Raw genomic sequence first — 27,451 nt, forward strand, 5'->3', positions numbered from 1 at the left:
CATTTGTCCTTGAAAGTGATTCATAGTGTCTGGGACATTCAATCATTAGCTCATACATCTGACTATGGGAGGGAAACCTGCAGCCTTGATGTTTCCACTCTTGATTATCCTCTTGGCTATGGGTGATGGCTTGTCGATGTAGGGTGCTTCTCGAAACTTCTTCACATTGAAGTTTCCTAAGTTGTGTCTCCAATACTGCTCCACTTGGATGTGATCCTCGTCTCCAAGTCATCACTCCTTTGATCTTCCTTAATGAGGGCTTGTTGGGTAGAGGATCCACTTGCCTCGGGGGCTGCCATTTGTCACCTATGAAAGGGTTTAAGTTAGGTTTTAGGTATAGTCACAAAGATAGGTGATTCAAGACCTTAAAAAGAACAATTGAACTTCAATTTGAACTTAAATGAATAATCATTAAAATTTACAAATTGAAATTACAAATGAAGCAATCTAAATAAGAAGACATATCTTTACAAAAATAATCTTTATTGAACAAAATCAGATCTTCATTTAAATTTAGACATTGAACATACCTCAAACTTGATCTTTGAGCTTTGAAAGGAATGAACTTGAAAAGAGGGGTAAATAATGTCTTGCTATTGAATTTACCTCCTTCCTAAATGTTGTTCAAAGGAGTTCGTTCTGCTTAAAAGCTTTAGGTCTGCACCTTAAGTAAATCAAATTCACCTTTGGAGGATTGCTGATCTTCTAGTTTGTCCTTGAGAGGGTCAAGCCTGAGATAAAAAATGTTGAATCTCCCTTGGGCTACCTTTATATGATATGTCTTTTGCCTTCTCAAACATGAAATTCGTCTTCTTTTTACTAGAATTCACGTCTTCAAACCTGCTCCTCAAATTCGTTCTAAGGAAGAAATCACTTGATTGAATGATTAATGCTTTTAGGATCCACTCTCCTTTATAAGCTCCTTCATCATTCTTCTAAAAAGGCCGACCTTGCTATATATATAAAAAAATTATAATACCCTTTCTAAGTTGGTCGACTTTTCATTAACATTTGAAAAAAATGCTTTGGCGCCAAAGGGTGAATATTTGAAAATTTGAATTTAGCAAGTGGTTAATTTAGGTGAATTTGCTTCCTTAATTGCTCGAAATAAAGTTTGATTAGTGGTTTGAATGAGGAATAAAGTGTTTTGAAGAAATTCGTTGTGGACCCTTTGGAAGAGTCAGGAGCGAAATAGTTATTTGCACTCAACCTTTCATCATTTCCTTGAACTTTGCTCCTAGGTCTGGCTTTTGGGTCCTCCCTCCATACTATCAAGCCCATCTACCCTCAAAGTGATGTCCATTTCAACGTTTTTGGCAAGAAATTAGGCTATCCTAAGGATTTTGCCCTGGACCCTTTGGAAGGGTCAGGAGTGATTTTTGTCTTTTAACCTCAAATCCATCATTGCCTTCACTTCAATTCACTTCTTAAGGTAAGTATACATCAATCAATCTTTCTTCAACTACGCCATAGGAACTAAGATCTCGGTCTCAAACAAGGAGCAAAATAGAGGTTTAGGAAATTTCGCTCTGGACCCTTTGGAAGGGTCAGGAGTGAAATTTGCGTTTTGAAACCATTCATCTTCCATTCATCATCATTATGCCTTGAACTTGACTTATCAAACCCTCTTCTATCATGATCAAGTCAATTTGCCATCAATTTAGCTTAAAACAAGGCTCTTTTAGTGCATTAGGCAAAATAGAGTCTTTCTAGGAATTTCACTCTGGACCCTTTGGAAGGGTCAGGAGCAAAATTTGCATTTCTAGACTCTATCCACACTTAATTTGCCTAGGATTTGTCCTTTCCACCCTTATCTTATCATACTCAAGCCAACTTGCTCTTAAAGTGATGTCTACTCAATGCATTTGGTGAGGAATTAAGTCTTTCCAAGGATTTCGCTTTGGACCCTTTGGAAGGGTCAGGAGCGAAATTGATGTTTTAGGTTCAAATTCTCCATCAATGGTTTCATTTCCAACCTTTCCTCATAAAAAAACAAGTGTTTTGCTTTCAAAAATGTTTGGGAATGGATTAGTTCATAGGTTTGAGCAAGGTATAATGCTTTACGAAGAAATTCGCTCTGGACCCTTTGGAAGGATTAGGAGCGAATTTGCTCCTTTTGTCTCAATTCACATCCTTTTTCACTTGGCTTTGTCTTAAACTTGATCTTTGATCCCTTTCCCTCCATAATCTTGCAAATTTGCCCTTACTTTTACCCGAAATGACAACCATTCAACGACTTTGGTGAAGAATTAGGTCCTTTAGGGAATTTCGCTCTAGACCTTTTGGAAGGGTCAGGAGCTTGGATAAATTTCACTCTGGACCCTTTGAAAGGGCCAGGAATGAAATTTGCACTCTTGGTCAACTTCCTAACTCACTCAAGGTCCAAGGGCACTCTTCTAGGTCCCAAATCACTTTAAGCCATTAATATAGCCTTAATCCCACCATAGGATAAAAAGAGAAAGGGGGTCCCCATTTTGATGAGGTGATGTGTGAAATGGTCACAACATCTGGCAACACCACTAAAAATGTTCGTGAACATTTAAGAATCAATCCATCTTCCGGAACATTCAGAGAATCTGCCTTAATAAATCAAGAAGTTAGAAAGCATTTTCAAGAAGAGATTTTCATATTGAGATAAAGTACTAAGTCCATGATTATCCATGTGTGTGCAATGTATTAATTCCCCTCAACAAGACAATCATGACCTCCAGGGTCCCTTTGTGATTAGCTACGTAGTTTATCTGAACTTCATAAGCATCCTGGATAGAGCCTTGCTGCCAGTCAAACGTCCATAGTCCTGACGAGGTTATCGCCGCAATCTCATGAACATTGCTCCATTTCCAGTTAGGCGTCCATAGCCCCGATGGAGTTACTCGCATGTTCCCATTAGCCATTCGTTTTCTTTCTTCAAATTTTCTTTTTCTTCTTTTTTCTCATTTTTTCTTCTTGATATTGCTTTCTTTGCTTTTCATATTCTGTCAATTCCTTTGGCTTGTAAGCGATGAAGCTTACTAGGGCTTGAGGATTGCGGTGGCGCTAAAGCCAGTTTTTAGATTTTTCACTAATCACAACTTTGCCTGAAAACCATAATGACTCAGAGATTATTAGTGTGAAAAAATATAATAATCGAAGGATACTAGTATCTCATTACAATAAGCTAATCTTACTCCACTATAAATACAGTTTAACTCAAGATTTCATTAAGAAGAATTTATTTATGTCCTAGAGGACTTCATGATTAAGCAAATGAAATGAACAATTCAGTAGAATGCCAGTGTGTTTAATGACACAATCACCCTTTCTCAATGGAAACCTCCCAAAAACAAGCAAACCAACTAAACTAAGACACACAAAGCAAAAGCCATCTAAACTAAGACCTGGACAAAGAAGAAAGGAAACCCAAAACACACCACACACCAAAACCAGGGCAAACTAAACTCAAAAAACCTAACCAGGGCAAACTAAACTCAAAAAACCTAGGCTAACTATATACAGAGGCAGACCTCTTAGATCTTCAGGGTTGGAAATACTGTTTAAGGTACCACCCATTGACATGCAATGGGACATCTTCCCCAGTTAAGGTCTTCAGCTTGAATGCGTTCTCCCCCAATATCTTAGATATCTGATAAGGGCCCTTCCATAATTTATCGAATTTGTCGTCCTCACCCCTCTTTTTATGGGATTTATCCCAGTATAGAACAAGATCTGAGATTCTGAATGCTTTGATTCTTGCTTGTCTATCAAACCATCTCTTGACAACTCCTTGATGCTTCACAAAGTTCTCTAAGGCTTGATCTATTTTTTCTTCTAAGTTCAGGAGTTGTGTTAATCGAGCTTGCACAACATCTGTGTCTTCCATGTATTCTTGGATAAACCTTAACGTTGGGATCCTTAGTTGCATCGGGAATACAGTGTCCTGACCATAAACTAGAAAGTAGGGTGAAATCCCTAATGAGGCTTTGGTTCTGATCCGATCTGCCCAAAGAGAAAATCTTAGTTGAGTATGCCAGTCTCTCGGGCTTCTTTCCAACAATTTCTTGATTACGATAAACATATTCTTATTTGTGGATTCCACTAACCCATTACCCTGAGGATAATAATTTGACGAAAATTTAAGGGTTATATCGTATTCAAAAGCCCAATTTGAAAATTTTAATGATGTAAAGGCAGAACCATTATCACACACCAAAGCATATGGACAACCAAACCTTGTAATGATGTTTTCTTCAAGAAAATTGATCATGGCTTCAGTAGTGCATACCTTGAGAGCTTGAGCTTCCGACCACCTAGTACAATAGTCAGTCGCAGTGATGATATACCTGTGTTGCGCCGAGGATGAGGGGTTAATTACACCAATAAATTCCATTCCCCATTTTGCGAATGGTCTAGCTTCGATCACTGGTTGAGTGACATGGCAGGATTCCTTTCTCTAAAAGCAGCGACTTGGCATGTGTGACAGGTCTTGACATGGTCACATGTATCCTTGAATAGTGTTGGCCAATAATATCCGACTCTTAGAATTTGATGTGTTGTGGCCAGGCTAGCACCATGTCCTGTTCCAAACTTTGTGTGAAAATGTTCTATTATCTATTTTGCTTCTTCCTTGCTAACACACCTTAGATATACCCCTTCGTGATTTCTTCAGTATAAGACTGAGCCTTGAAGCATAAAATGCTAACACTTTAACCTTAATGCTCTCTTCTGGGTAGGTGTCATGTGAGTGGGGCACTTCTGATTGAGCAGGTAAGTCACAATCTCCTTGTACCATTCATCTGGGGTAACATCCTCCAATTCATATACCTGTTGAACTAACTCGGGCTCGTTGACTGCCAGTGTCTGTGCTAGGGCTTGTCCTCGAACAAGTTTCATGGGTTGGATTTCCATATCAGATTCTTGGATGATGGCGACCCACTTACCTCTTCTCTCTCCTAGTTCATTTTGCATGAAAAGGGTCTTTACGACTGCATCAAGTGCAATTGCATATACTTTGGCCCTCAATAGATAATGTGAATTTTTTGATGGCTTTAACCAATGCGTAGGTTTTTTTTTCAATGTTAGGATACCTGAGCTCTGCATCCTTAAGAGGAGTGCTCATGAATGCAATCAGGTTCTCGTCCCTTTCTTCACTCCTTTGCGTAAGGATAGTTGCATAAGTGAATTCAAAGGCAAATGAATACAAGTAGAAGGGCTTCATGTAGTCAGGACTGATCAATACTGGAGCCTCTGCAATTGCTAACTTTATCTATTTGAATGCCCTTTTTGTTGGTGCCATCCATTCCATCTTGGCATCTTTCTTTAACATCTCATTCAAAGGCCTCACTATCTCAGCAAATCCCGTGATAAATTTTTTGACAAAATTAAACTTGCCAAAGAATGATTTAAGTTCCTTCTTACTAGCTGGCACGTTAATGGTTGATATAGCTTTTACTCTGTCAAGACCAATGGAAATTCCCTTTTCTAATATGACATGACCTAGCAGCTTTCCTCCCGTTACTCCAAATATGCACTTTTTAGGGTTGAGAGAGACACCATATCTTCTGCATCTCTGGAAGACTTCTCTCAAATCATCCACATGATCTTCCCTTTTTCTAGAGAAAACGGTGATATCATCCATGTATATAATGATGCATTTCCCTACCAAGTCCCTAAAAGCGATATCCATAGCTCTCTGGAATGTAGCACCGACATTGATGAGTCCAAAAGGCATCCTTTTATATGGAAATGTTCCCCACTTGGTAATGAAAGCGGTCTTCAATCTGTCTTCTGGTTCTACAAATACTTGATTATAACCTGAATATCCATCAAGAAATGACATCATTTGTGATCCGTTAACAATTTGTAAAACCTCATTTAGTGGTGGCAGCGGATAATTGTCCTTCTCTGATGCTTGATTGAGATTTTTGAAGTAACACACAATCTGATTTCTCCATTCTTATTCCTAACAAGGACCAGGTTGGTGACCCATGTTGAATGTCTTACTAGAAAGATGATTTTGGCTGAAAGCAACTTCTTGACTTCTTGGTATATCAAGGGTTCCAATAAGGGGTTGACTAGTCTTTGCCTTTGCCTAAATGGTTTACTTCCTGGTTTTAAAGGGATTGTATGAGTGATGATTGTAGTGTCATAAGTTTTGAGGTCTTCATAGCTCCATGCAATGACATCTAGGAAGTCTCTCATATTTTTCAATATACCTTCTCTTTCTTACGAAGTACAGGTCTTTCTGATAAACACATTTTTAATTTCTTCATCATCACCAACATTGATAGTGTCACATGCATTTCCCTCCATATTGCGGCTTTTAATCTCTCTCAATTTGTCAGGATCAAAGATTCTCTCTAATTCCACCATTCCCTTTGGGATAGTATTTGTCTTTAAATTTAGGACTCCTTTCGCATCCAATTCTGCTCCTTCCACTTCTTCTTCATCAATGATTTGAGCTAAGAAGACATATGTGTTGGTCAAGAAATCCAATATGTGCTTATCATCTTCGAAGACCTGGAAGTTGGTGATATTGTCAGGAACTGATGGTACTGGGGTCAATTCTACTGTGAACTTCTTCAGTCCTTCCATGGCGAGTGGAACCAAAGAGCTAGCGGCTTGGGCAAGAGAATTAGCCACCCGATTCTGATGTTTGTATATCAACTTGATATTGAAGGCATTGAAACTTTCGATGAGATCCCAAACTCGGTTTCAGTATCTTGTTAGCCTTTTGTCGTGGCACACATATTGCTTCCCGATTTGCCTTATTACTATTTTTGAATCTCCATATACATGTAATATTTTGGCCTTCTTTCTGATGGCTAACAATAACCCATGAATTAAAGATTCATATTCAACAACATTATTGGTGCATGGGAATTGTAGTCTATGGGCGACAAGGTAGGTTTCCCCTGACGGACTGATTAGCTCAAAACTGGCTCCTGATCCTTGTTTGGATTTAGATCCATCAAATCTTAGTGTCCAAATTTGATTCTCTTGGTCTTTTGACTCTTCGTCCTCTTCACTTTCTTTTGATGCGCTTGATGAAGTTTCTTCTTCTGATGAATTATCAACCTTCGGAGCTTCAATTTCTTTAATAGTCAATGCTTCTGGGACCCTCTTGTATACTTGCTCTAATGCAGTTTTGCACATGGCACAAGATAGTTCTAAATGGACAACATTATGTATCTTGCACCAATTGGGAAGAAGTAGATCTCGAATACATGCTAAGTTGCCAAGTTGTATCCCTTGTTGAACATTCTTATGTACAAATTTTCTGAAATTTTCAAACATTCACTCATCATCTTGGTCGGATCCTTGATCTCTCTCCACAATAACTTTTGTAGATTCCATCACTTCTTGTTTACTACCCCCTTCTTGCAGATTCTGTAGCATCAAGACCTCTTCTATTTTAGGTTTGTATGTTCCAAGACCAGTTTCTAGAAATAGGACTTCATTATCTTCTCCATACTCGGTTATCATGAGTCTCAATCTTGGAGTACTGTTGATTCTGATATGGTTTGGAACTCTTCTCCAGGGTAGCCACATATGTGCAAAATCCATTGACACATATCCATTCAACTTTCGCGACCAATCTCTACTCAGGAGCATACCATATGTGTCAGGTATATCCACAACTGATATGTCTATGAAGTTTTGGACTCTTGGGTTGCTATTAACTGCATGTGAATATTATTCAATTCTCCCATTACTGGAACTTGTGTCTTATCCAACTGAGTAACCTTTCTTCTGGTGGGTGCAGGAGTTATACCTAATTTCTGACAGATGGCTAGGGGCGTTACATTACTAGAAGCTCCTGAGTCATATAAACAGTTGTGCAATAGTTTCCCAAAGATTCTGACTGATAGTAGGAATGCGACTGGCTCATCTTTCCTTTGACAAAGGATTGTGGAGTCTTCATCGTGTTCTTGACTCTTTGTTTCATTGACCTTTGGATTGCTATCTTCTTCTGAAGTTTCTCCTTTTGATTTTTTTGCTTTCTTTGGAGGCTTCTCTTTCTTTATTGCATCCTTTTTAGTAATAGTCCCTTTCTTAGCAATGATCTGGCTTGTAGTGAGGCTTTCTTTAATAGTGGGTTGTATTTTCTTAACATCACCTCTTTTAAGTAACACCTTTCCCTCTAACATATCTTCCCTTTTGGTTGGAAAGGATAAAGTTTGGACCATACATTCGTCCTTTTCCAACTGCTGCATGTCATCAACTTCATCTTGAATCACATTGACCGTGGCTTGAGTGTTATTGGCTGTTTCTTTAGAAGTATTCTGGATATTTGGCCTCATTGTGTTTGTGTCATTCAAGCTATTGATCACGACGTCTTTAACTTCTGATACCTTTAACAACTCTTCGAGTGGCAAGCTGATCTTAACCTTTTTCAGTTCTTCCAACACAAGCATAGCAATCTTCTTCATTTCATCCCTTGGGGGAGAAGGAACATTCCTTTGTCTATACTCTTGTGCATCTTGCGGATAATTTTGAGTATTAATGGCCTTTGGATTTGGAGGAGTAGAGAAATTGTTAGGAGGAATGGATGTTGTCAGAGGTTCTTGATTTCTCTAATTTCTTTGGTATACCCTCAGACCTATGCCTCCTAAGGATTGGTGAAATACTTCTTTTATTCCTTCAACCAAGACACTGCTATTCAAGGGAGGGAAATAATATTCTGAGTCTTTAATAGGTTTATTTGCTGAAGCAAGTGGGAATTGAGAACCAGGAGGTACCATCGGTCCATTAGCTGATTCTGGTGGAAACCTTCCGTTTTGAGCTTGGTCATTCTCACATTTCGGTGAATAGTTGTAACTTTTTACGAGCATGGCTTGATCATATTGAGTGGTAGGGACCATTTCATATCCTATTGTAGGAGGGTTTTCAGGTGCATCATTGCTACACATTTCCTGCTGAAATATGTCAGCGACAATCTTAAATTCAGGACACTATAATTCATAATGTTGGTTTGTGTTGTGAAGCCTACACCAATTGGATAACACAACCTCAACTAGAAACACCTTACTGGTAGGATGATTCTCTTGGTTTTGTGAGCTTGATGGGTTGTCTAGTGGCGTCACCACATTTCCATTATTAGGGGCCGTATTCCATGTTCTCCTTTGGAAACCTTGATTGTTGCTTCTGAAACCTTGATTGTTGTTTCCTTGAAAATTTTGATTGTTCACTTGTTGTCCTTGATTACTTCTTTGTATGCTTTGTAGCTGATTATTTTGATTCCTCAAGTAGGTCACCTCAGTTGATAACTTCTTGATTTGTTCAATCAGCTCTTTCATTTCTTCTTTTTCTTCCTGTGTTCTTGTGGAGGTTGTTGCATTTTGTAGGTACATAGGTTGTGCTGGTGGAGCTTGTGAAAGTGCAACTTCGGGGTGAAGCACCATCTGGTTCGACAACTGCATGTTGGGGTACATCACTTGTGGAGTTGAATTCAAGACTGGGGTTTGATGTGCCAAAGCATGACTAATTGCTTGAATTTGGTTCGGTGTTGTAGTAGGTCCCATATGAAGTAGCGGCCAAGTGATGTTTTTCCCCATGTGTTTGTTGACTTCAATAGCTTTTGCATATGCTGCATTTAAATCATTTGGGGTGGGACAGGCCCTTACAAACATAGCAATGAGATGATCTAAAGCTCCATAATAAATTTCCCTTGGATCAACAATGAGATATGGATGTTGTAACATCGTGTAAGCTCTATGGAACCTATTATTGAAAGAAGTGATAGGCTCATGTTCTCTCCTTCTAATTTCAACAAATTGTCTATATAACTCAGCAGGCGTGGTTGGAATGCCAAACTTTGCAATAAATGTATCTTTCATTGTGTCCCATGTTCTGATTGACCCTGTTGGTAGATGAATGAACTAGAAGTATGCCTCTTCTCCTAATGAATATGGACAAATTCTACAAGCTACGCCTTCGTATTCAATTCACTTGTTGCGTAAAAGGTCTTCGAACATCTTGATATGATCTTCTATTGTACAATTGAAATCATTGGTGTTGAACTTAGGACAAAAGTTCTACCAATTCTTGGTGTTGAACTTAGGACAAAAGTTCTACCAATTCTTAGGCATATCATGATATACTACAAATTCTAATGGTGATGGATTATCGATCATCCATGTAGCATCATTAAGTGCATAAGCAGCAGTAGGAGGAGGAGGAGGATTGTGAGCCATCGCGCTTCCTGAAGGTTGGAGACTTGGTTGAGTACTTGATGAACTGACTTGACTTACTGGCTGTGTAATTGCTCGGATACTTGTCTGAATTGTTGCTTGTAGTTGTTCTTTAAGGAATGGAGTTTGTGATGAATCAAACATATCTTCTAACCTCAATTCAGGTTCTCTTGAAGTATTTTATCTCTTAGCCCGCTTCGATCTTGAAGTGAATTGAAGTTCAGTCAGTTCTTTCATTGCTAGTGTAGACCTCAATATCCTTTGGTGTTTTTCGGGTGAGAAAGAACCAATACGATCCAGCGTGAAGATATTACTGTTGGGGGATTACTGTAGGTTCCTTTGGTTATGAAGTTCTTCGGCATCAACTCTTTGACGCTCTTCAGCTCTATCTGCTTCTCGTTCCAACACAATTCTAACTCTAGTATACTCAGCATCACTTCTCCTTAGGTTCCACGCAAGGTCATTCAATCCTGAAACAATGTCTTCTTGTATGTTGCCTATCTCCAAATTGGGCTGTACTACCTCATCCAATCCTCTATGTGGCAACACCATAGTGATACATGCTCATTTCAAATTTTGTTGAATCTTTTTTAGAGAGGATTTTCTCTGAATAGCATTGTTCCTCTTGATGATCAAATTTTGTATAGTAAAGTAGGCGAAGGCCCTCCTTCTAGTGCCAATTCTATTGATGTGTCTTTTATACATGATCAAACATAGAATAAAATACCCAAAGGTACCTTATCCTCTCTTGAACAAAGCTTCCACGAATGCTGAAGATTTCGCTTAAGGATCAATCGAGGCAAATCCAAGGTTCTCATATGTAGGTTCTCTACGTGTGGATAAGCACTAGTGTTCGTTGTGTTTGTTGTTTCATCAAGGCGCCTTACGTACTTTCAATGAAAGTTGGTTCTTGCAACTACTTAACCAATGAGGAACTGGGTTTTCCTACTACTAACCGATGTTTCAAAAAGGACAAAAGATAAGGGATTAGAGAAGGATATGCTAAACTAAGCCTATGAATGACTAAATGGAGGGCAATCTTAGTGAAACTCTACCAATCTCAGTATTTCCATAGAACAACAACTTTAATGGAATCGATGCGATCTTCTAAGAGAATTCAAAGATTTTTGAATCATTAATGAACATAGATACTATCAATAGGATACATATCAGTATTCAAATAATGATTGAACCCTAAACAATTTCAAAAGCTCCAGTTGACGACACAAGGAACACTTACAATCAGTAAGAGGCTAGTGGTTTGGACTATGAGCTTCACTAAAAGATCAAGCACAACATTTATCACTCAATCTAACTCTAACATCTAAATACTATCTTCAATAAGAGTGATTCAAGAAGATAAACAACCATGTAAGAAGCCACAAAGATTGCAATAAAACACCATAACTTCAATATTTCATTGATCTCATAGCAAAATATAACAACAATTGTTCAACTTTCTCTCTTCACCAAATTTGTATTCTCTATGAATAACTACTCTTCTTCTCTACTGCTAATAAACTTATTCTTCTTAACCCTACAAATGAATTGAGTGAGAGCTTATATTGCATTCTGAAATACAATGAATGGCCCAGATTTAAAGAAGATCAAGGGTTGAGATTTTGACACCTAAACCCTAATTAGGTTTTGTTACAAAAATAACCCCATTTAGATAAGCATTATCATAACATAGCCAATAGAAATTGGCACGGATAATGAGGAAGCATCCTCCAATAGGGATTGAATCGCCACATCATTTCATAACAATTTTTCATCTAGAATTTTGTTCCCTTTTCCTTGTTCCTTTCTAGCATATTCAATGAATCTGGACGTAATCCCCTCAATCTCTGCAATGGGAATCTCAAGCAGGTTCTTCATTCGCTCTTCTAAGTGAAGGACCTCATCAAAGGCCGCAAGAAGAGTCATCTCTCATCCGTGCTCCAACTCTTTTGTTTTCTCAATCAGGAACATAGTAGTATACATTTGATCTTGCTGCTCTTCTGTGATCACATCTTCCTCTCTACAAAAGATGACCTTGATCCTATCCTCCAATTCTTGGATATCCACATCAGTTTCAATCTCTATCCTTATATAAAGGATTGCACATAATACATCAAACACCTTATCCTGAATAGGATGGATAGTGTCCTCAACTTGGCTGCACCTACTATTGATGTCCTTGAATAGAACCTCTTTCATTTGGAGCAAAGTTTCAACCATTGTAGGAGATTAAGGGGTTCCACCATCAACTATCTTTTCTTGTGCTAAAACCTGTATTTATGTCTTCCTTACCACTTGGAATACTGGGATGGTAATGTCTCTAGTGTGAGTGAATGCATCGACAATTACCACTAGATTATGAATGATCTCAAAGACTTGGATGGCCCTGTGGACTGTTTTCATCATTCTTCCGACAAATTCCTTGGTTACCATGTAAGATCTATTAATCCATGTATCCATGAGTCGGGTTGTGTTCTTCATCTTTTTTGCCTGATTTATTGACTCAAGAGGGAGTGCCTTCAAGGGTGAGACTACTGGACCCTGTCACCTTAATGGCTCATTAAGCTGGCAAAAATAATTCCTCCAAGAATTGATCTCCCTTTCCACTTTTTATTCTTTTCTATCTCCTCTTTTAACTTCTCATTGACTACCCTCACTGAATCAGTCGCACCTTCCATGGCTTGCTTGGAGGTAAGTGGACCAAGATCAAATGTCTCCAAATCGTATTCTTCTGCCATGATCTCATCATCATACTTGTCCACCGCTGGTGTAGCTATTTGTATCTTTTTGGAGCTTGCATCATCTCTGATCACCTTAGATATCTTTGTAGCTTTCTTCTTTTCAATCCCCTCTTGAGGCTTTCCTAGAAGACTTTCCAAATCAAATACTTGCTCCTCTTCTTCAACTACAACTTCCTTTGTAAGCTTCTTTCTAAGACAATCTGGAATGGAAGACTTTCTCTCTCTTACTTACACTTCCTCAGGCAATGGCCGCTCATCTCTAAAAGGAGATGTCGCTTCATCATCATTTCTTTCTCCTTGCTATCACAAACTTGGAGAGGAAGAGACTGACTTGATGAGTGATGAGGTGTCCTTCCTTTGTCTTGTTTATCATTATGTACTGTGGACTCCATGGACTCATCTATCTCATACACCTTCTCTCTTTGATCCTCTCCTTGACTTATCTCCTTTTCATGTCTAGAAGAAGCACTAGAGGGATGATCAGGATTCACCTTTTGTTTCTTCTTGGACGATTCTCTCTCTTTAGGTTCCCCCTTTCTCTTCGACCCCTTAGAATGAGAAGTGTTTTTACTTGCACTCACCTCTCCTTCTTTCGCTCTTGTTTCTAAGTTGAATGTCATAGCTATGCTTTGTTCCTTCAACCTTTGATGCTGGACATCTACCCATCTGCGAGTACAACTCAAGACTGGATCCATCAATGTTCTCAAGTCCGCAACCTCTTGATCATCCCAATCGATCTTCACTTCTTTGTCTTCTTTCTCATAGGAAGATTGAAGATATCTGCCACTTTTTTGTGCTACTCTATAAACTTTGCATCTCCTGATAAGATCCAAGGGAAATCAAGAGTGCATCCTCTTCTTTATTTCCAAATCATCTTGAGCATTTATCTAAAACTCCTCTACTTGTGATACATGCTTGTACTTCTTCCCGACTATTTCTTCCATGTGACCACTAGGATCAAAATTATTTCTCGAAACGAAAGATGTGAATGAGTAGAGAGATAGCTCCTTTTCTACATCTTCAACTGCTTGAGAATTAGGACAAACTTCAATTGAATTTCCAAGTGAAATAGGTATAGGGATACCATTCCCATGCTTATGTCTTGATGCCTTAGCACAAGCTACCAACTATCTAGTCACCTCAAGTAGTACTATCCCATCTGTTGGATACCTTGGCAACATATAAGGAGGTGAAGGACATCCATGAATTCTGATGTAGGTGAATTTAGGAAATTGAATGAACCACACACCATGTTTCTTCACGAGCTCTTGTGCTTCTGGAGACAGTCGATGGTGTATCCCTCCTTGTAGTGTCCTGAAGATATGCATTGTGAAAGTATCATTGACTAGATTGTAGTAATTCTTAGGTGGATGATGCAATTGGGCATAAGAATCACATTTTCTTATCTCTCCAGGCCCTCTCCCAACAACTCCTCTGTGTGGTAGTACTGCATACTCAAAACATATGGCTAGAGAATATAAAACATATGAGCTCATGTGGAATGATTTAGTAGGGACTAACCTCCTCAAATGCACATCTAGGATGTTACTGATAATCCTGGCCCAATTAAACATCCCTTTCCCTTGAATGATCACTTGTATAAAGAAGAACATCCACTCGTTGAAAAAGAAGGCTTGAGAGGTGAAGATTGTGAAAGACCAGCAAGGTGGATTTGGATGGTTAGTATGCAAACAAAACACTAAAGGATATTAAAACATGAAACATGCATAAAACCACATAAAAACATGAAGATATACCTAGCAAACCTTTTCCTTCTCCCTCGGATTGAGCCTTTGGTGAAGTTGAATAGCGCCTCTCTTCAACTTGATTGGATGGGATCCTTCTTGATGGATGTGGAATGCTCTCCAAATGCTCAACAAGGTAAGTGGATTTTATAGGATTGGATTTGAGTGATGGATAGGAGGATTTGGATTAGAAGAGGATGAGAGAAGAAATAGGCAGCATGACAATGCATGAGAAGTGGATGATTTGTGAGGAGAATAGGCTCCACTTTGTAGATTGGAGAAGGCCAATGGAGGGCCAAGATTGATTTGATTATGAAGGGTTGAGATTGATTTTAGATAGAAGGCATGGATCAAGGGTGCCTTGGGAAAATAAACATGAATATAAAATTCCTCAGGAAAAAAGGGGGGAGAAATTTGAATTTCAAACACAAGGAATTAAAAATTCCAAAATAAGGATGCATTTAGGGATTCAAAGAAATTTGAATTTCTTTGAGAGGCTCAATGTTGATGTGACATGAGTGGGAATTAAAAATTGAGGGATAATGATAATCATGATTATGAGAGATTCTAGAAGGATTAATTATGTTGAGTGGGATTAGGAAAAGTGATTTGTAGGAATCACATGACTAGGTTAATTAATTAGAATTAATTAACTGAGTGGGTTTAGAGGAAATGATTCTTGGAGGGGACTTTAGAGGAATAGGGGAATAATTAATTTATTTGATAAATTAATTATTGGACAATAGTGACAGGATTAATTAAATTAGATTTAATTGATTTTGAGAGGACTAAGGATAACACAATTAAATTAATTAATTATGTTGATAGACTTAAATTAATTAAATATTAATTTTAGGTGTCTACAAGAGGCACCTACAATTTGATTAAGCATGGTTATCAAGTCTCTAAATTCTTCTTGGAAATCAATTTTGTGGGGTGTACTAGGTATCTTATTTAGGCGAGGCCTACTCTTGAGCAACCAATTCTTATTGACGAAATTCAGATAAGTATCCGGATCATCTTCGTAGATAGACTTGGCTCCTTCTAGGCTCTTGTAGATTATATCCCTCTACTCTGGAAGATGAAAAGCTTCACTTATAGCTCCCTCTGAGAGATAGGCGAGGATAGTTCCATCCTTGGCCACAATTGTCCTTGAATGTGAATCATAGTGCCTGGCACATTCAATCATTAGCTCATGACATCTGACTGCGGGAGGGAAACCTGCCGCCTTGATGATTCCACTCTCGATTATCCTCTTGGCTATGGGTGATGGCTTGCCGATGTAGGTGCTTCTTGAAACTTCTTCACGTTGAAATTTCATAAGTTGGTGTCTCTAATACTGCTCCACTTGGATGCGATCCTTGTCTCCAAGTCGTCACAACTTTGATCTTCCTTAATGAGGGCTTTCCGGGTAGAGGATCCACTCGCCTTGGGGGCCGCCATTTGTCACCTATGAAAGGGTTTAAGTTAGGTTTTAGGTATAGTCACAAAGATAGGCGATTCAAGACCTTAAAAAGAACAATTGAACTTAAATGAATAAGCATTAAAATTTACAAATTGAAATTACAAATGAACCAATCTAAATAAGAAGACCTATCTTTACAAAAATAATCTTTATTGAACAAAATCATATCTTTATTTAAATTTAGACATTGAACATACCTCAAACTTGATCTTTGAGCTTTGAAAGGAATGAACCTGAAAAGAGGGGTAAACAATGTCTTGCTATTGAATTTACCTCCTTCCTAAATGTTGTTCAAAGGAGTTTGTTCTGCTTAAAAGATTTAGGTTTGCACCTTAAGTAAATCAAATTCACCTTCAGAGGATTGTTGATCTTCTAGTTTGTCCTTGAGAGGGTCAGGCCTGAGATAAAAAAATGTTGAATCTGCCTTGGCCTGCTTTTATATGATATGTCTTTTGCCTTCTCAAACCTGAAATTCGCCTTCTATTTGTTGGAATTCGCTTCTTCAAACCTGCTCCTCAAATTCGTTCTAAGGAAAAAATCATTTGATTGAATGATTAATGCTTTTAGGATCCACTCTCCTTTATAGGCACCTTCACCCTTCTTCTAAAAAGGCCGACCTTGCTATATAAAAAATAAATTATAATACCCTTTCCAAGCTGGCTGACTTTTCATTAACATTTGAAAAAAATGCTTTGGCACCAAAGGGTGAATATTTGAAATTTTGAATTTAGCAAGTGGTTAATTTAGGTGAATTTGCTTCCTTAACTGCTCAAAATAAAGTTTGATTAGTGGTTTGAATGAGGAATAAAGTGTTTTGAAGAAATTCGTTGTGGACCCTTTGGAAGGGTCAGGAGCTAAATAGTTATTTGCACTCAACCTTTCATCATTTCCTTGAACTTTGCTCCTAGGTTTGGCTTTTGGGTCCTCCCCCATACTATCAAGCCTATCTATCCTCAAAGTGATGTCCATTTCAACGTTTTTGGCAAGAAATTAGGCTATCCTAAGGATTTCACCCTGGACCCTTTGGAAGGGTCAGGAGCGATTTTTGTCTTTTAACCTCAAATCCATCATTGCCTTCACTTTAATTCACTTCTTAAGGTAAGTATACATCAATATTTCTTCAACTACACCATAGGAACTAAGATCTTGGTTTGAAACAAGGAACAAAATAGAGGTTGAGGAAATTTCGCTTTGGACCCTTTGGAAGGGTCATGAGTGAAATTTGCCTTTTGACACCATTCATCTTCCATTCATCATCATTATGTCTTGAACTTGACTTATCAAACCTTCTCCTATCATGATCAAGTCAATTTGTCATCAATTTAGCTTAAAACAAGGTTCTTTTAGTGCATTAGGCAAAATAGAGAGTCTTTCTAGGAATTTCGCTCTGGACCCTTTGGAAGGGTCAGTAGTGAAATTTGCATTTCTAGACTCTATCCACACTTAATTTGCCTAGGATTTGTCCTTTCCACCCTTATCTTATCATACTCAAGCCAACTTCCTCTTAAAGTGATGTCTACTCAATGCATTTGGTGAGGAATTAAGTCTTTCCAAGGATTTCGCTCTGGACCCTTTGGAAGGGTCAGGAGTGAAATTGATGTTTTAGGCTCAAATTCTCCATCATTGACTTCATTTCCAACCTTTCCTCATTAAAAACAAGTGTTTTTCTTTCAAATATGCTTGGGAATGGATTAGTTCATAGGTTTGAGCAAGGTATAATGCTTTATGAGGAAATTCGCTCTGGACCCTTTGGAAGGGTTAGGAGCGAATTTGCTCCTTTTGGCGCAATTCACATCTTTTTTCACTTGGCTTTGTCTTAAACTTGATCTTGGATCGTTTTCCCTCCATAATCTTGTGCCCTTACTTTTACTCGGAATGACAACCATTCAATGACTTTGGTAAAGAATTAGGTCCTTTAGGGAGTTTCGCTTTGGACCCTTTGGAAGGGTCAGGAGCTTGGCTAAATTTCTCTCTGGACCCTTTGAAAGGGTCAGGAGCGAAATTTGCAATTTGCACTCTTGGTCAACTTCCTAACTCATTCAAGGTCCAAGGGCACTCTTCTAGGTCCCAAATCACTTTAAGCCATTAATCTAGCCTTAATCACACCATAGGAATTAAGGGTTCAATCGAAACAAGGAGTAAATAGGTGTTTTAAGAAAATTCGCTCATGTCCCTTTGGAAGGGTCAGGAGTGATTTTGAGAAATTAGTCTTAGGTATCATCCAAACACTCAAATCTCTCCCTCATTCATGTTGTTCTCACCTCAAGACATGCTAACAAACCACTTTAAGGAAGTACCTATCTCAAAATGTTGGATTACAAGTACCTCTTAACCATTTCGCCTAGGTACCTTTGGAAGGACATACCTCTCTAGGAATTTCACTCTGGACCCTTTGGAAGGGTCAGGAGCGAAATTTCTCTTTTTGCACAAATTCCTTATCCAATATGGTTGCAACTCATTCCAATGGCATGGATCAATCCTTCTTCATTCAATTGAAGCCTGGGAGCAAAATTATAGCCCAAGTTAGGACCAAGGGAGGTTCTTAGGAGAATTCGCTCTAGACCCTTTGGAAGGGTTAGGAGCAAAATTCTTCTTTGAGCTCACATCTTTAACTCTCTCTCAAATTCTCAAGTCAAATTCTCATAATTGCATTCCTCCAAGCTTGTCCATGCTAGCCTTCGTCTTTCGTGCCTACACTTTGATTACTTGCTTCATCATATCAACTCAGACTCCACAGAAGACAAGACTCTGGCCTAACAACTCACAACCTTGGCTCATCTAGACTCAAACTCCTTAAGACTTCCTCTACAAAATATACATTCTCCAACTTTCTAAGGCAAGATCCTGTTAAAATTCACATCAGGATTCCAAGCAGAGAGTAATGACTTCCCCAAGCTTAGGCCAGACTTGGCTCTAAAAGGAACCATAGGCAAACTCTATGGGGAAAACCTTAACCTACCTAACCTAGGCCATCACTAACTCACTCAAAACACCAAACAAGCAGAGAGAAGCTAAGCAAAGAGAAAACCAAAACCCCAAAAAAGAGAAAGGGGGTCCCCATTTTGATGGGGCGATGTGGGAAATGGTCACAACAGGTAACAAACCACTTTATGATGAATTTCACCGAATCTCAATGTTTTTTAGTGTATTTCTTTTGTTAGCAACTAATATTCATATTGTTGAGGAGAAGCTGCCCTGGTACGTGCTTTTATTCCAGTAGATAGATTTAAGTAATAGTGTGTATGTGAAGGAAAGTAAATATGTGTTAATATCAATACTAGTAGGCTGTGGAGAGCATCAAAAATATTTTTAAGATTCATGCTTGCAAAAGTTCAATAGGATTTTAGACGCACACTGCCATGAAGGATGCAAATGAAGAGGCAAAGAAATAGTTCTGCTTTAAGCACGGGTTTGCAAATCCCAATCTCACTAAACAATTTGTTCCAGGCTCTTATTTATATCTAACGAGAGAGACATTAGGGTGAAAACAACAGTGACGATGAATGCTTCATTGGTGGTGCAGAATCTCTTCAAAGTGTCTCGAGACCTTGGAGAAGGTAGATTGGAATTTTTCCTCCACTCTGCACATGCAAGGCTAGAAATCGTGACTATAAATAGAGGAATGGTTCCATGTCTTGAATGTATCTTAAATCGTTTGAACTTCAAAAACCTGTTCACAGTAAAAATCCATCTTAAATTTTGCTTTCACTTGATTAGATGGTTGCAGACCATTGGGTTTACCAGAGTGGTGAAATCGATGAATACCACTATCTTTTACTTTTCTTGAAGTGCTCATTTTGCTCGAAGTCTCACGAGTCATTGGACTGCGAGCCTTTGCCAAGATATATAAGGTTCTCGTTGGTTTTGCCTAACACATTAAATTGACTCTCTGGAAAGGCTCGTGAAAGATCCGATGAAAGAGAATGAAGGTGTTGAATTGACTCTCTTGGATGCTGGTGTGTCTATGGCCTTATAAGGCCAAAGTACTCATGGGCCCCCCTACAATGACATGGATCATTGCTGGGAGTTCCTCGCTGAGAACTTCTGCTCAAGTTAAAAACCGACACAAATCATGTGATGAAAAGATGTGGTTCATTGAATAACAACTGCTCACTTGCAATTTTCCTTCAAAATAGTAGGTCCTTTGAACCCCATGCGCTATTGCATGAAAACGATCAATGGCTTTTATTCACCTCTACCTTACAAGGCCATGAATTTCCTGTGATGGACTTCGAATTATATGGAAGACAGCTGAAAATGCAAAATTTGGTAGCGTAGTGAAAATTTATAGTTGCGATGACTCGCAAGGGTCTTTATCTCGATGACGATAGATGGACCTAGAAGCATGTAGCTTTCATGAGGCGTGCATTGAATCAAGTGGAATAAATACAGTGGCCTCCAAATCCAATATGAGAAATGCTTGCAATATTGACCCACAACCTCTTTTATACCTATATTTCTTTCTTTGCTAAGAATGGAACTTACAGACCAAATTAATAACAGTTCTGCCAAGATTGCTCCACCATCCTTCTTGCTGTAAGCATTTATTTGTAAAAGGTAATTTACACTGCCAATAGCCTATTTGAACAAACACATTCACAAGCATGGAGAAATAGAGGAGTCTCTTGATCAAAATGCTCCCTGGTATCAATTTTGAAATGCCAATTAACTAGACAAATTGCAAGAGTTGGTTATGGAGATAGCGACCCAAGATTTAGAGATCTAATAGAAAACACAATGAAATGAGAAGATCAATATGACAAAAAAAAATTATATTCTTATCAATGAATAATCAATTAAATTATGAAGGGAACCTCTTGGTTATATAAGCCAAAGTGAGACATAAGATACCATAAGATTGTGATAAGTGCCTTAATTTTATGATATTAGCATGTGCACCTTAACGAGGTGTAATGGTTATGTTTAACAGGATATACTTTGGGTAATATATTGGAGGGCCGACCAAAGTTTGAAGAAATGAGCATTGCTTTTGTTAGGAGTAATTATTTAGAATACAATTGAGTTCTTGAAATGTGGGGTAAAACTGAATATTTAAGAATATGGCCATCAACAATTGTACTAATTGGTGTACCTAAGAATGTTGTAGTATTAGTACAATAGAAGATGATCTTTGTGTATAGTGTGGCCAAAAAAGTAGTAGCTTGATTAATTCCTTTGTGTCCTATCTTGTACTCATGTTAGAGCAATATGTCCATGTATTGATTTCAATTTTAACTATGTTGTTTGGCAAGCTATGGTCATCGACTACGATTGCTCAACAATAATAGTATGAGTTCAACCAAACCCAAAAATATCAACTCTTGTTGTGATATATTGTAGTTCAAGAAGACCCGTGCATCTTCACTTTGGGTAGTTGCCTTAGTGTTCTGCACAAACCAATAGTTGAGTTAGGGTATTATTATTGAGAACAGTGTTTCTAAGATTATTAAGAAAATTAGTAAGGCGAAAATGTGTTTGACAATGTATGAAAGACAATTACCTTAAAAGATTGGTTGTATCAAAATCCTTCATTGTTGGCTACGTAACACCTTCTTTGTTGTTGAGTGGAGCATAGTTGATTCCATTGGCTGATATGTATGCTTGAGTCTTGATACTGTCTCCTTATAATTGATTTTGTTGTGGCTTAGAGTAGATTTTTGGAAAAGAAAAATTTGCAAAAGTGGACTTAATGTGCCGTGAATAATTGGGAGAAATGTGAGGGAGCTATGGTTGAGAGTTACGTACCTTGATTTCTTAGAGAGAGAGTTGTAATCGAGCTTCCTCTTTCTTCCTTATAATTGTGTATGGATTGTTTTGCATTTTGGAGTACCTATCAAAAGAGAATGCTAGTTGAATGCGAAGGTCATTTAACGACTTGATCTTGGATATGGTTGTGAATGTTAGCCCCTATCTCTCTCTATTTTGCCAATGTCAATCGTTGTTTTTTGTAGTGTCAGGCCTTGGGATTTGTGTATGGTTATAGCTCATGCCATTGTGAGCATTATTTGCCTACCATCCCTGTAATGTTGGGGCAACATGGTACGAGAGAATGCGGTGGATTCTTTTGGATTAATATTTTTCAAATACCCAATTTACCCTAGTGGTCAAAGCTTTCTTATAAACCTTCAACAACTCCATATCACTATACATCTGATGGCCTATTTGCATCATGTCCCATTTGTTCAATAATGGTACAAATATTTTCCTTTTTATTTTTTATTAGTGAAAAATTCACAATAACAAAATTCCTACGAATGGTAATGTAAATCTTATAACCTGTTAAGATTCCTAAAAATTAAGTAGGTGTGTTTTTCATTTTACAGTTTATCCAGAGGAATTTCAAAACCAATAGATATCTAAAATGTAAACCTTAAATCCCTTATTTCATAATTATGGGTTCCTTACACCTTTGTTGTGTCGCTATAAGTCCACCAATGTGAGGACTCAATGACCAAAATATTCACTCCTTTCCAATCTACTCCATTGTTTTGGATGGAATCCAAATGTAGAATTTTTTCCCCTGTTGATTGATATTAAAATCAACCAGAAATGGGGCCCAAAAAGATTTTATGGAAGCATGACAACCCTACAACACGAGCAGGCCTATGGAATATTATGTTGATGGGTGTACTCGTTTAACCGCAGGCAATGACATAGATCATTGTTGCCCTCCCAACCATAGATGGCATACTGTTATCGTCTCCCTCGAGCACTACTTTTTGGATAATGCAGATTAACTGTATATTCAATCTGCCCATGTTTCAACCTGCTTGTCTTCTACACTCTACCACCAATGAGGAAGAAAATTAACTTATATATATATCTGTTACGGTGACTCTTCATGAAGAGTCGACATCTTTCAAAGTGAGGTGACTTTTAGACTGAGTCGGCATAAATAGTTATAGATGATTTTGAACTTAGAAGATAACTCTTACCGCTACTAACATCAACACTCCCTCTTAGCTAGGGAGGTATCTTTCCAAATATACATGTCATTGAGTCTCTCAACATGACATCCACAATGGCTACTCCCATTTGTGGAGAAGAGTTCATCACGGAGTCACTCAGCATGATGTCCACCATGGCTACTCCCATGTGTGGAAAGGAATATGTGCACGAGTGTCCATCACGGAGTCACTCAACGTGATGTCGTCATGGAGTCTCTCAACATGACGTCCACCAAGGCTACTCCCAGAGGATGGATAAACACAAGAAAGAGAATCATCACAGAGTCTCTCAATATGATGTTGTCATGGATTCACTCAACATGATATCCACCATGGCTACTCCCAGATGGTGGAAATAACCACATCTCTGTCTCAGAGATGGACAAGGGCTTTCACCTCGAATTTCTGCATTTCAGAGAAAAAAGTGCATTAACAAGGGCTTTCACCTCAAATTTCTCCCCCTTAGAGAAAAATGCATTAACAAGGGATTTCACCTCAAATTTCTTCATCTCAAAGAAAAATGCATTAACAAGGGCTTTCATCTCAAATTTCTCTGTCTCAGAGAAAAATGCATTAACAATATATAACACAAATCACTGATGCTAAGTCTCCCTCTCATCAAGGGCTTCAAGTACTAGTATCAACCTCCTGACCTTCTTGTCCAAAGTTTCTTCTATTGGTTTGTTAGACTCCCTTTGAATGTTAATTCCTCCTCTTCGAAGAAACTGATCGTAATGACAATCTGTATGGGTTCTTCCTCTTCAAGAGATGTCTCTAGCCACCAACTCAGTCCCATGGCAACCCAAAATTATTGCCTTTCTTGATTTCTATTGGTGGTCTACCTCTGTTGTCACACAAGTCACCTTGGTCGAGACTCTCGTTTTAACCATCAAGATGAGGAAGTTCAAAATTGTGTAGGTTGGGGTTTTCATCAAACATGCGGTCCTCTAGGCTATCAAAGCAAATTAGATGGCGAATGATCTTTGAACAAATCATAGCCCCCAACAATGCAAACAGTCGATGCAAATCAAACACACAACTTCAAGATCAGGCACAACACCCATGCGTTCATCGACTATGAAATGAAAAAAGATCTAACTTGGTCTGAGAGAGAGAAAGCATCTTCTGTATAGGAAAATCAGCTTCATACAGTGATGAAAGAAATACATAATTCACAGAATCAAAGTCTTATCATCTATGCAGCTTTCTCAAGCATCAGCTATTTCACTTAGTCATCACGATAGAGCGGCTTGTAAATAGTGATAGCCACATTCATTGGCAAATTCATCTAGATGAAAACAAAACTCCTCCAAGATCCTACGCACAGGAGTGTCACACAGTTATGAGGCTCACCATCAGCCAGGTGCTTCAATTTCACCCCTATCGAAGTGAAAATCATTCTTACATTCACCTTGCACCAGAATGAATCCCCCTTAATATAGGCCAAGCCCCCAGTCAAAGGCAATGCAAAAGAACAATTCACACGAAATCTAATGTTCAAGAGGCAAAAGTGAACACACCATAATATCATAATACACCAGTCCAGGATATTGCGGCCCAATCCACACACTTCTTACATGACTGGGTAAGAAAACACGAGCCAAGAAATTGTTAGATCTGTCACGGGCCAGTGAATGAAGGAGCCTCAGATGCCATTGCTTTAGAGGATTCTAACAATATTTAGATAGGTAATGTAAAATTCACTATGACCGAGTTCCCTTCTCAACACTTATTTTCTTTTATTTCATGACTGTCATAATTTCTCCGAACATAAACAAGACTGTTAGCGATGGTAATCTACCACGAAGGAGAAAGAGATGTAATCTGTTGTAATGAAGGGGACACCTTATGCAAACTGGCAATGAGAACTTCTAGCAACAACTATCGTTGCCTTTCCTCCTTTATCTCAGACTTTAATGATTGAGTCTAAGAACTCAAAAGCTGCCAACAAATCTATCGTTGCAATCTGTAACACTAATAGGCACAAAATCTTCTTCAACCCCTATTATCGTGCTTTCTCTAATACCATGTTGATGGTCATGCTTGTTTAACCACAAGAAATGACACAGATCATTGTTGCCCTCCCAATCATAGAAGATGTACTATTGTCTTCTCCCGCGAGCACTACTTTATTGGATAATGCAAATTAATTGTATATTCAATATACCTATGTATCGACCTGCTTGTCTTCTACACTCTACCACCAATGAGGAAGAAACTTAACTTATATATATACTCATTACGGTGACTCTTCATTAAGAGTCAACCTCTTTCAAAGTGGGGTGACTTTTGGACCGAGTCAGCATAAATAGTTATAGATGATTTCAAACTTAGGAAATAACTCCCGCCGCTACTAACATCAACATATTAGACCTGTTATGCCCAATAAACTTACAAGCACATGAAATGGGCAAATAAAAGAACCCAAATCAAAAGTTTACCAGGGCTTTGAATGTTTTAAGTGGAAATCTATTAGTGAAAGATATCTTGTTGTTTGGAATCACTGTACTTAGGAGGCATGACATGGATTTCCATTGGTTTCTACTTTTTGAGTCCTCAACAAACATTAATCTATTTCCTCTCAGTCTTTCTAGCATATCCATGGCATTGAATTTGAAACAACAAACACTAATGGATTATGTAATGATTAAATATTCAAATCCCATTTGAGAACTCTTGAGCCAAATCCCTAGATAAATATTGTCATTATAAAGTGGCCCAAAAGAGTGTTATATATGTTGAGGGAATTAGATTTGTTTGTTTCCCAATCAACCCAAATCAATCATTATAGAAGGCTCCATGAGAGAGATAAAAATAATACATACAAATATCCATAACTAACCTCACCCCAAACCCAAAAGATTCAAAAACAAAAAAGGTTGTGTTATTTTTGTTTACCTGGGCTTGGAACAACCATATGGCTTCCATCTTTGTTTTTCATAGTCAAAATTTGGCCTCTCATTTTTTCTACAATTCAATGTGTGATAAGTCGGTGTATTGACATGTTTTTATCGGGACTTTTAGGTTTTTTGGTATCTTTTGGGTTGCATTATGATAGTAAAATATTGTGCATTGACTATATGTAATCCATGTTTTAAAAACTGAGCTTAAGAAATCATGTTTGAACCTTGCCAATTTCTTCCTGCAGCCATGCCAATTTATTCCTGCAGCCAAATGGTTTGTCTCTGTGATATGCGGATTATTTAGGATGATTTCATATGTGAGTTAATGAATGTATTAGTTAAAGTAAGATACATATGCGTGTCCTTGTATATTGTTTTTGTTTTAGTGCAAGTAATAATTGATGCTGCAGTGAAGAATTCTCTTCCGTGCCTAAGGACTGGAGAATCACGCCAGAGAGCTGGAGGTCAAATTGAAGGAGATTCAAGCGAGCACAATCTATGGCATAATCGAAGTAGTTGTACTTCACCATGGGAGTTTAACTCCAGTGCATGTTTAATCTGTAAAATATCTCTTTGGCATGCAAGGACTGTGGTTCGGTTACAGATCCATAGTTCCTGCAGCCAAGCTCTCTATTATCCCCTTCATCTGGCAGTGATCCACCTTTTCTTCTGGGCGTAATTGTAGTTATCCATTGTAGTTTGTATTTTCTATTTAATAAGCTCTCCCTTCTTTTCTGAGTGTTAGACAGAATGGAAAAGGATTGAGCAGTTTTTGTCACATATTCTAGATTTTCATCTTTTGGATATGTAATTATCTTTCAAGAAGAAATGAATAAAAACATGTTATTCTGATCTGTTAAGATTTCTTTACTAAGAGTTTGATATCACTCATCCAAGGGGGCCCACTTGGTGAGTGATCCCGTGTTTATGATTATTGAAGTTAGTTTTTACTTAGTTGTAGTAGAAGTTCATGACTGGGATGTTCCTGCAGCCACTGGAAACAAATCCTTTGACTGTTCCTACAGCCAAGGTAGAATGGTGTTATTCCTATTATTTCCATTAATTCATTTCAGTAGAATTTTGAAAAGCTTTCATTTAGTCTTTCTGAGTTTTATTCCTACCTTTCTTCCAGTAATTGAGAAAAATCATTCAAGGAGCTTAGTGCATATATCTTGCAGACCCATTTCAAGTTTTACGTTCCTGGATTGACAACTAAATGAACACCAACCATGAGAATAGTAAACTCTACCATATGAATATCCAAACTTTGGATTGAGATTTCAATTAGAGATATTATTGTTATTAATGTTGGGGTAGACATTTTTGACGCCGTTGCCAGGGATGGTGTCAAGCTAAGAGCCTTTTATGATTGTTTTAGTTTTTAGTTAATTATTTGGATTTCATGGATTTGCATGTATAATCGAAGAAGAGATGCCAGAGGTAGATTTTTACCCACTCATACTACCCAAGCAGAAGATAGT

General features: G+C 38.1%; 1 pseudogene; it reads right to left on the reverse strand.

Annotated features, from left to right (window-relative positions):
- Positions 1-12,718: 12,718 nt before the first annotated feature.
- Positions 12,719-27,451, reverse strand: part of LOC131031305 (protein trichome birefringence-like 43) — a 31,750-nt pseudogene continuing 17,017 nt past the window's right edge.

Source organism: Cryptomeria japonica, chromosome 5, assembly GCF_030272615.1.
Source record: "Cryptomeria japonica chromosome 5, Sugi_1.0, whole genome shotgun sequence".
Lineage (NCBI taxonomy): Eukaryota > Viridiplantae > Streptophyta > Pinopsida > Cupressales > Cupressaceae > Cryptomeria > Cryptomeria japonica.